Source organism: Cupressus sempervirens, chromosome 7 (assembly GCF_028749045.1).
Source record: "Cupressus sempervirens isolate cs-2001-9-10 chromosome 7, ASM2874904v1, whole genome shotgun sequence".
NCBI classification, from domain to species: Eukaryota; Viridiplantae; Streptophyta; class Pinopsida; order Cupressales; family Cupressaceae; genus Cupressus; species Cupressus sempervirens.
Genome location: NC_143124.1, coordinates 202475984 through 202486462, shown reverse-complemented (window position 1 = coordinate 202486462; position 10479 = coordinate 202475984). Strand labels below are relative to the sequence as shown.

At 31.4% G+C, this 10479-nt stretch overlaps 1 pseudogene; it reads left to right on the top strand.

Annotated features, from left to right (window-relative positions):
- Positions 1-8629: 8629 nt before the first annotated feature.
- Positions 8630-9190, top strand: LOC149546195 (oleosin pseudogene; annotated as a pseudogene).
- The last annotated feature ends 1289 nt before the right edge of the window (positions 9191-10479 follow it).

The window sequence follows — 10479 nt, the reverse complement described above, 5'->3', positions numbered from 1 at the left end:
ATTCCAAATTTCTATTTAAGGAGTCATAAGCTCACGAAGCAAAGAGGGAGAGGTGGTCAAGCATGAAATCATGAAGTGTTGAAGAAGGTGCTAAGGTGAAAGAGAGCATAGATACTCTGCTTCAATAGGTGACCATAGATATGATTGCATTGGTATGATGAGTAAGAAGACTCAAGGTGACAAAGCTTGAAATGACAAGTTGATAGATTTGAAGTGATTAAAGACAAGCAAAGGATTGAACTAAAGTGTGATCTATAATCTACAAGATATGTTGTAAGTTGTATCAGATCAAAATCCATTGTTGTTACTCTCTAGAAATTGTAATAGTTAAGATAAATCGTATGAACTTAGTATGGTTTAATAGCCATGTTGTAAATTATTTAACAGGGTGACATTCCAAGTGAATGTTCCAAAGTCCTTTAACCAGGCCCATTCCTAACAATATGGTGAAATCCTCGAATAAGGTCACATTTAACAATGTGTTATAGCCTTTAATAGGGTAGACAATCAGAAGTGGTTGAAATCAATTGTGTAGTTATTTTGTGGGTATCATCCCCACCCCAGCTTTACCTTCTTATTCCTGGAGGGTTTCTGGGTTATGAAATTCTTAGTGTTATGGTGTGATGCATGTCTACTTTTCATAGTTGTTTAAATGTTCAAATTACATGCATGATAGTTTCAGTTATGTGCTATTGAGGATTGAGAGAAAAAGTGGCATTGGACCTTGAATAACTGATTCACCCCCCTCCTTCCCCCTCCTCCTCTCAATTATTCTAAAGAATTATAACATGTGTCTCAACACCATCTCTCCTAGGCTTTATTTTCTCATGTGTCACTTCCTCATTTCACTTATCTCCATGTTAAGTTGTATACTTTTTGCATTCCCAATATTCATTCTCTACTTGTTTGTAGAGTCCTCATCTCATTCTTACAACTTGTGTCTATTTTTCTTCCTTGTCTTATCAAGCTCATCTTGTATTTGTCACACCTACTTTCCATGCTGATTGAACTATTTTTACATATATTTCCCATGCTTATCACACTAGTTCTATAATTATTTCCAATACTTCTAGTATGGTCAATACTTCATGTGTTTGTAGTGTTATTTTTATCCACAATTCATTTATTTTATATTCTTACATTATGTTTTCTACCTCTTTATATCCCACCTCTAATTTTTTATATTTTTAAACATGTTGCACCCCTTTCTACCCTTTTAGGATTGTTCAAAGGCTTGATAGGATCTGAAATAAAATTGGCTCATTTTTTAAATAAAAATATGATGTGTCTGTGTCAAATTAACATAATCCACTTTCAAGTAAGATTCAATATGTCTTCCTATTGGATTTGGAGCACCTTAAATTAGATCTACAATGGTAATTTATCCAATGACATAGTTGTGGTCCTTTAATGTTGCATGCTTCAAGTTTGCATATGATCACAAATTATTAGCTATGCTTATCCCTCACATTCAATGCTTATATTCTCTTATGGACATAGGCCTATTCATTCATTTTCATGTTTGCAAAGGATTTTTTTTCTTAATTTACTATGTCTGTCTAATTAAATGTTACCATATTAGACCTTTTTTATTGCAAGAAAGTTCCAAATAAGAATATAATTACATGACTTTAATATTGAAATTTAGACCTTATGAGCTAAAATATGTTATTGAATTCTCGATAATGATTCACAAAAGAATTATTTTTATTTGATAAACTTGGGAGGATCTAAAGCCATTTAATAGCAACCACGAAGACAAAAGAGATAAATCTAACCTGAAGAGAGATTGTTGAAAGCTAATATTTAGAGTGAAAAAGAAAAAGAAACTATAATTAGAAAAAAGCTAAGGAAGAGTCGCTAACAAATAATGGAACCAACTGTAATTCATGCAACAACTTCAATTCTTTAATATTTTGTCACTTTTTATCTAAAATATATCATGGCTTTAAAAAAACTTGTTAGGAACCTTACCTATTTCTATAGGGATGGATAAAGAAAGAGTTTTGTGGGTTACTTTATCCTTACCTTTCTTCTTGGAGCTTGTTAGACATATGATATAATGTTGTTAAAGAAGAAACATTATCCAACTTATGACTCTTTTTTCTTTTTTTCTAGTCCATTCTCAAACACTTGAGAAGTCATGGTGATGTTCCTAACAAAATCTTTGCAATAGATAATATTCTTCCATATGCTTATAAATCTTACCCAAGTTGACCTGGAGATGACTAATGTAAAATTTCAACTTCCAACCACTTTCTTAATGTTTCCAATATCTTTCTCAAGAAATTTCCAAATATTAAATGTGGTAGCTATCATTTTCTTGGCATTTTCAATATCTTTGTATACTAAATCTTGATCCATTCAAAAAGAGTCATTATTCAAGTTTATGATACTAGCTTGTTCATTTTTGGGTTTGTAAATTCTATAATATATCTCTATATCTATATGTCATGGCCATCAAAAATACATCTATAGGGTTTGTTCTTAGTTGTTCCAATAATATATCTATATACCATGGCCATCATAAATACATGGTTGTAAATTCTATCCAAGGAGGGAAAGCAATTCTAGTATTATCTTTGAATTCTGTTGAAGAATTACAGTGGTCACTGTGCTAAATTACTATTTGAAATTCTGATGCGAAAATAATATTTTTCATATGATCAAAAAAATTGAACTCACAATTATCTAATAGAAATTGGGGAAGATTAATTTATTTATAAATTTAATAATATGTTGAATGAACTTCTCATGACCTTTTGTATTGATGGAGTTTCTTTCCCCAAATACTTTGATTATGAACAAACAAAAGGTCAAACATCATGTTAAATGTTTCTCTCCTAAAGGTTAACAGTATTGGCTTTTGGGTTTCATCCGATGGCAATTAAATGGAATATGAAAATATGATGTATTTCTAATAAATAGCTATAAAATTCTTCCCTATTTTCCACATAAAATTTTCTTTTATGTATTACTTAGATGAGTTGGTATCTATCCTAATTATCTTTGAGGCCCCTACATTTGCAACCTAGAAAAAAAAATTTCTTTATTGCCATATACCTAATATGCTTGTACATTACCTATACCCTATATAGTTTAAATAGATAAAGTATTTCATAGAATTGCATATGTTTTACCCTTATAATAGGAATAATATAGTTTAGTCTAGATTAAAAAATGTTACTTTGAATTTTTCTCGGGGTAACCATATACAAAAACTTGTGCTTGTATAAATACCCATTTTCACACTGCCTAATCTCATATATGAGCACTAGTGTGTCACAAAGTTGATGATCAATGGATGCTATAGATTTGCAGAGGTTCTTCACTATTAGTGGCATTATCTATTTGGTAGGTTCATTGGCATCGAGCCATTGCATCTCAGGTTTAAAAGAAATGGGAAGTTCACAATTCTATAGGTACTAAAATCATTTTCATTACCTATCTCTTCCATTTTGAAAAATAGAGTTTAAGAAATTAATAAAATATAAATATTCTATGCTAGCATTTATAGTTTGTAAACATACATTATGTAACTCATAAAAGGGCCTATTGTTTGAATATGTTTCCCTCTCAGCATGTCATATGTTCTAACCTTAATGCCACTACTTTTATCAATCGAATGATTCTAGCATAGAAGCCAAATTTTATTACATTCACAAGTATTTAAACAAAGATCCAAATTATTTATTTTTTCTTTCTCTCTCTTCCCAAGTTGGTATAATTTGTATTGGTGGTATGATGAGCAAGAGATTATATCTTTGGGTTCAAACAATTTGGTATCTTGCTTTTGATAGTAATCTTTGCATTATGTAATTGAATCTTACAAATGTTAATTGGGTAGTTAAATTAGTTCAATAAAAATGGAAATTCTAGTTGTTCATTTTGATTCTTGTAAAAATGACTTGTTAGTTATTTGTTACAAATTTTAACTGAAAATGAATATTTTATATTTTTATCAAGAAGTTATAAAAGATAGCTGTTTAGTGAAATTGGTGGTTAGTTGTTGTGATAATTGTGTAATAACTTGGGAAAATTACTCTTGGATGCACAAGAAGACAATTATGGGTTCTAACCATCTTGGTTAAGGATTTAATGACTGAGAAAGTAAGAGCATACATTAGACAACCATGAGCTACCCACTTGGTTCATAACACACAAAAGAAATTAAACATTTAAAATATTGTAAAATAGTTACCTTTTTATATTGAGACTGGAGTGTAATCACCTGAATATAATTCTATATATTGACACCAGGGTGATCCCACAATAACGGGTTGCACTTTTTGACCAATTTTGACACTGAAATCAATATTTTTGCAACAAACATCACATTCAAGTGACTATATCTCCAAAACTATAAATAATTTGAAGATGACATAAACTAGTGATTTTGAGTACTTTATTCCTACTTTGTAACCATATTTTTAATAATTTTTTATAAAAAATTATATCAATTTTTTTATCTCCTCCGAAAAGTGGTACATAATAAAATTCAATATTTTTAAAGAGTGATAGTCTGTTTGACGCACATAATTTTTTTTAGAAATGATAATGAAGTAATTCTTTCAGCGTTAGATTTGTAACATCAATATCCAGAGGATGCATTTGGTTTGATTTATTTTGGTTGAATATTGTATAGTTTATGAAGTTTTGAAGTCACACAAATTGTAATTCAAACATACATTCCATTTGACACAGATAATTTGAAGTCAATTTATCATTAACCTAAATTTTTTTTAATAGAAAGGTATCTCAATAAGCTAGTTCCTACATGTTTTTCAAAAAAAAATTGACCTGATTTACTAATTTTCCCGAGGTGTTGTAGTCGGTTGATGTTCAATTGGTAATGAACCTATAATGAGTTAAACTCATATTTGAAAGTCTTAATGACTAAAATATGTATTACAATTATAGTCATTGGAAAGCTTGCTCCAAGCAGCACATTTTGATATTTTTTGTTTTACAGTAGGAGATCATTCTCCTACAATTATGAGAGTCAAAAGAGGAAAAAAAAAGAAAGGAAAAAGGGTTAAAATTTTCCTAATTTTATGCATTCACGTGAACATATTAGGCATGTTCGTGTGAACCCATGTTTGTGCGAACGTATGAGTAAAGTAATCTGACAGCCAAAATTTTTATTTAACATGTTCATGCAAACATTTATAATAGTTTGTGTTCGCACAAACATACAAAAAAGGCAAATTTATCAAGATCTCAAATGGAAAAGTGGAATTTCAATCGCAAAATTTTTGTTGCAAATATGTTCACACAAACATATTAGTAAGGTATGTTCGCACAAACATACCTTATTTAAACTTAATATGTTTCTGCGAACATAGAATGCTTAAATGTTCACACAAGCATAGTTAACATGTTCGGGCGAACATATGTAAAATTCTATATGCAAATTTTTCATCATTTCATGATTTCCTTCGTCCCCCAAAAGTGGTACCTAGTATTGTGGGTTCACCCACCATGTTATCTTAACATCTATACTTGCACCTACATGTATGTGCATAAACCAATATAATGGTACAAAAGAATTATATGATTAATTTCATGCATACAAACACACACACACACACACACACACAAATAGATATATATACGTACAAATAGGGATGGCATGAATAGAATGATGTCAATATATTATAAAATCATAAGGAACAATAACCTTTATGTTTATCTTTGATGTTAGCTCCATATTGTTTGAGTGATTCTCTATCTTCATAATGACTCATAATTCTTTTTAATTTGAAATAATGGAGTTACTTTTCATTTGACCGATAACTAGCCATGTATTGCCACCTTGACCTTTTTCTTCTAAGATACATTTGTGGGATGTTATAATTATTTCTCTCTCCATAACCATGTGAGATGTCATCTTTTATCTTTCCTCATTTCTTGATATTCTCCAAGAATTTCATCTCAAAGCCATAACCAGAGTCTACAAATATACTTTGGATCATCAAGACGCTCTACAACCACAATGACGATAGAAGTGACTTTGGTCTTGTCATCTTCATTTGCCAAAAATTTCATTATAATTCTACTATATCACAATCATTTCTCTCAAGTCAAGCTAGGTAGTGTAAAATCAACTACAAGTTATGTAGTCATTATTCTTGCTAAATTATCATTTATACAAATTGTTCATTGTTGTTTTTGACTATTGCAAATAATAGTTTTATTAAGCTATCATAGATTTCTTTCCAAAGTAGCTATTATGTAATCTTTGATCATCATTTTGATGTCATGCTTATAGAATATTTTTGGAAATGCAATCATGTGATTATCATAAATTGACTTTGAAAACTCTTTCAATGTTTTGGTAATTACTTTCACTTAACATATCTTGTGCATGAAATATTTTATAAGCAAGCACCAAATTACCGATTGTGCATAATAATCGACATTTCTTATACAAAAGTGTTGACAATATGCCTCTAACATAAGATTAGCTTGAGATGATTTCTAAATATTGAATGCTTAATCTACTATTTGATTTCTACATGATCTTAGAATCTCCTAGGATACACCCCAAGACTGGAAGGGTTATGAAATAATGGGTGGTAGGAAAAACATCCATGTAAGAGCAAAGGAAAGTCAGAAAAGAAAGTGATTAAATCATAAAATTATATAAATAAAATTGAGCCAACTCATGCTTTTCCAAAAAATAATTCTTGTTGTCATGTAGAGTAGTGGATGATTGGGCACAATTAGTAGCCCACTAAAATCCTTGGCCAAGGTAGGTTAATGGCATGCTTCTCACAATTATCACCAAAGGTTAGAGTGCTAGCTGATAGAGAGGGGTTTGTTGGAGGATATCCACTACCTTGTATGTTTCTTAGCCAACACTTTACCACCAAAATACTTGGATGGAAAGATCATGGTGCCCCAAGCCTAACCTAAGGTAGAAGGGCCTTTCTTGGTTGAGATTGTGTGGGGATAATTTAAGGTCCATGGTTGGGAGGTTAAGCCCATCTCAATTCTTCTTCGCTTCACCAAATGTTGAGGGTTTCTCAACACGACGACTATCTTTTTCTCTATGCATGGTTCTTGTTTCTTTCATCCCCTTTTATCTTTATCATTACATTGTGTGATCATGCTACTTAGTTTTGTATTCCCTTTTGTTATCTTTTGTAAATATTGTATTAGAGATGGAAAAAGATAAATATGAATGTTGCAACTGATAGATTAGTTCATTTTTGTTCTGTTGAATAGGAAATGCAATAACTAAATTAGTTTGTTAAGTTCTCATTCATATGAACTAGTTGTTTTAAATTTTACCTATCATTGATGTCAACGTAGCATTTTTTTTGTGAACACTAGTAGAGTAATAGATAGAGAATGAGGTCATACAGACTATACATCGATGATTAGGTCAAGCATAGTTGAGGAAGTATTCTATAGTATGTAAAACTTGTTATAGATAAGGGTTGATGAGTTGGAACAATAAATGCATAATAAACTGTGTTTGTGAGCTTCTAGACATGGATTCAAAGGGAAGTTTTGAGAAGTTTCTAGAAGGAGGAGGGAAAAAATGGTGGAAGGAATCAATGAATCTAACCTAAACTTAAGATCAACAGTGATGTTTAAGAGAAAAAATTATCAAAACTACCTATATTTGGAGGCATAAGGGCTAACCTAGTAAAGTTGGAGCAGTTGTTAATTTTGTTGATTGACGAACTTGAGAAGAAGGATAAACAATGAAGTGTTGAGGTGAAGAGTGATTACTTGAAGGGTTTCCAAGAAAATCACTGATGGAAATGATAATGGAGGTCAGTCAATGAATCAGTTCTTACATAAAATTCTAATATGTATTTGCAAAATGAGTTGTATTTATTCAGATCAACCTATTGTTACTTTCTAAACATTGTATCAATATTAAGGTCCTTATATCAAGGTTGACCTAATAGTCATTTGTAAATATTTTAATTGAGGTGGCATTCTAATAGAATGTTCTAAAACCCTCTAACCAGACCACTCCTAACAAGATGATTAAATCCCTTAATAGTGTGTATTGTAACCTTTAACAAGGTTGAGTCCTCACAGAGCTCACTTTAGAAGAGTGGAAATTTGGTAGCATGTTGCTAGTGGTTTTTCTCAAATTGGGTTTCCACGTTAAATCTCGGTGCCATACTTGTGTGGATGTTATTTGAGATGTTTTACTATTAATGTTTTACATTCTCTATGGTGTACCCATTGCACACTAAGGTACAATTTCTAGTGATACTATAACAGGAGAGACAATCTTAACCACCATTGGTGCCTACCAAGTCCTTTCCCCTAGTTACATTTGAACATAATAATCATCCTACCTAACCTATTTTTTTAAAATACTATAATAAAAATGAATTAATGCAATGCCATGGAGAGAAACTATTTATAAAATTTATGTCATTATAATTAGTCTCAACTCCAAAAAAATAGGACATATTATAAATACAAAATCGAGGAGTCGGTGTTGTGTTTTTTGAGTCTTAAATTGCCACATATCGTAAACTACAATTCATTGTCAAAATATCCCAAGCCCAAATATCTCATCCACCTATATTAATAGCGGATTGAAGATCCTCAGATTGACAAAGTAGATTTTTCTAGCTTTTTCTAATGTTGTCAAATGGCTGAAGGATATCACAGATTTATGAATAAAATCCATAAATTTGCATCAAACTCCACTCAGATTTTAGGTGCCACAACCTTGGTCACATTGTTGTTTATCATAGGGCTAACCAGGGTCATTTTAGCCCCTATTTTGGTACTTTTATGCCTTGTTTTGATACCTATAGGAACCTTGCTATTTGTGACATTTTTAGAGCTTTTTTCCACTGGTCTCTTTGTGGTGGTTGTTGTTTTTTGGGCTTTATGGTTTTATAATTATATGAATGGCCAATGTCTCCAAGTTCTGATGATGTGGATTATGTGTGCATGAGGATTGTTCATACTAAAAATCATGTGAAATATTATGCAAAGGAGTATGATCGATATTTGAAGGGAAACAAGAAAGATGCTGCACCAAGAGCTTACGTATATCTCCTTTTCTTTTTTTTTCTATTCTAGAAAATCATGTTTTCATCTATTTGTAAGGATGGGATTGAAATGAATTATGTGTTTGTATTGTCATTAGGGTATGTTTTATCAAGCTATGGGTGTATACATGGGTGTTAATTCCATGCCCTAGTTATGGTATTGTCTGTGTAAATGTGTTGGCAAGCTCATTAGTTGTAAAAATAAAGTGGATTTCTCTATAAAGTGATGCATTTAAGTGTTTTTTTTTTCATTTTCTCTTTCATTTTCTCATATAAAGCTTGATATTTTGGTGGAAAAATGAAATCACCTCTTTAATGATGGAGCATTGAAGAGTATATATTTTACTACAGTTTAGACAATGGATAAATTTTTAATTAGAAAAGATCTATTTTGACAACAAATAATGATTGAAAATGTGACTTTATATTTAGGTCTTCCCAAAATTCAATGGTGATGGGAAAGTTTCTACAGATGAATATATCTTTGCCTTCTTTGTAGCTTGTAGCATTGTCTATCGTCAACATGAAGAGGTAGTTGTAAGAATGTTCGTTGAGACTATAGTTGCCAATGCAACTGATTGGTTCCAACATCTCCCTGTCGGATGCATTACAACTTGGGATGACATGTGAACTTGATTTGAGGCACACTATAAGAGCATAGAAGATGAACATAATTTACTATTTCAACTCACTCAAATCAAGAAGGAACCTAGTATTTTTATGAGAAACTTCATCACAATGTTCAACAAGTTGATCAACCAAATTCTAGTTGTAAGTAGGCCAACTATGGATAATCAAAACATGTTATTTATCAGTTATATGCCTACAAATATTAACTTTCAAATAAGGGAAGCACATGTGGCTAATCTTCAAGCTTCTCGAACATTGGCAATAGAACTAGAAGATGATTTGATAACAACTAGAAAATGGAAGAGAGAACTGCAAAGTAGAACTTCCATTAACACTACCACTGGTACAACCAACAATACAGAAGTAGTGCTTCAAAAGATGTCAAATGAGATGATTGCCATGAAAAGGAAAATGGTTTAAATGGTTTCTTCATTCTAGCAACCTTACCAAGATGTATCTAGAAGGCAACATGAAAGAAAATCCTTGCAATTACCACCTGCTCATTAAAGGCTTTCCATTGAGGCAACTCCTAAGAAGTAGAGTATGTATATCTTATGGAAATGTACCTAACAATTTTGAATCATGAAAAGTCTTAACCAATGATAAGAAGATCCAATATTTCTTAGAACAAGCTAAGCCTTTCACTGACTAGTACTTTGAAGGAAGTGAGAGCCCTTGCCGAGATCTCTTCATTGATTACAAGCAAGATTTGAAGCTTGGTGCTACAAAACTAAAAGGTGAAAAAATTCCTAGGAATCTAATCTCTTTAGAAAAGTTTTCCAATAGACATGATGCATATATCAGAAGAGAA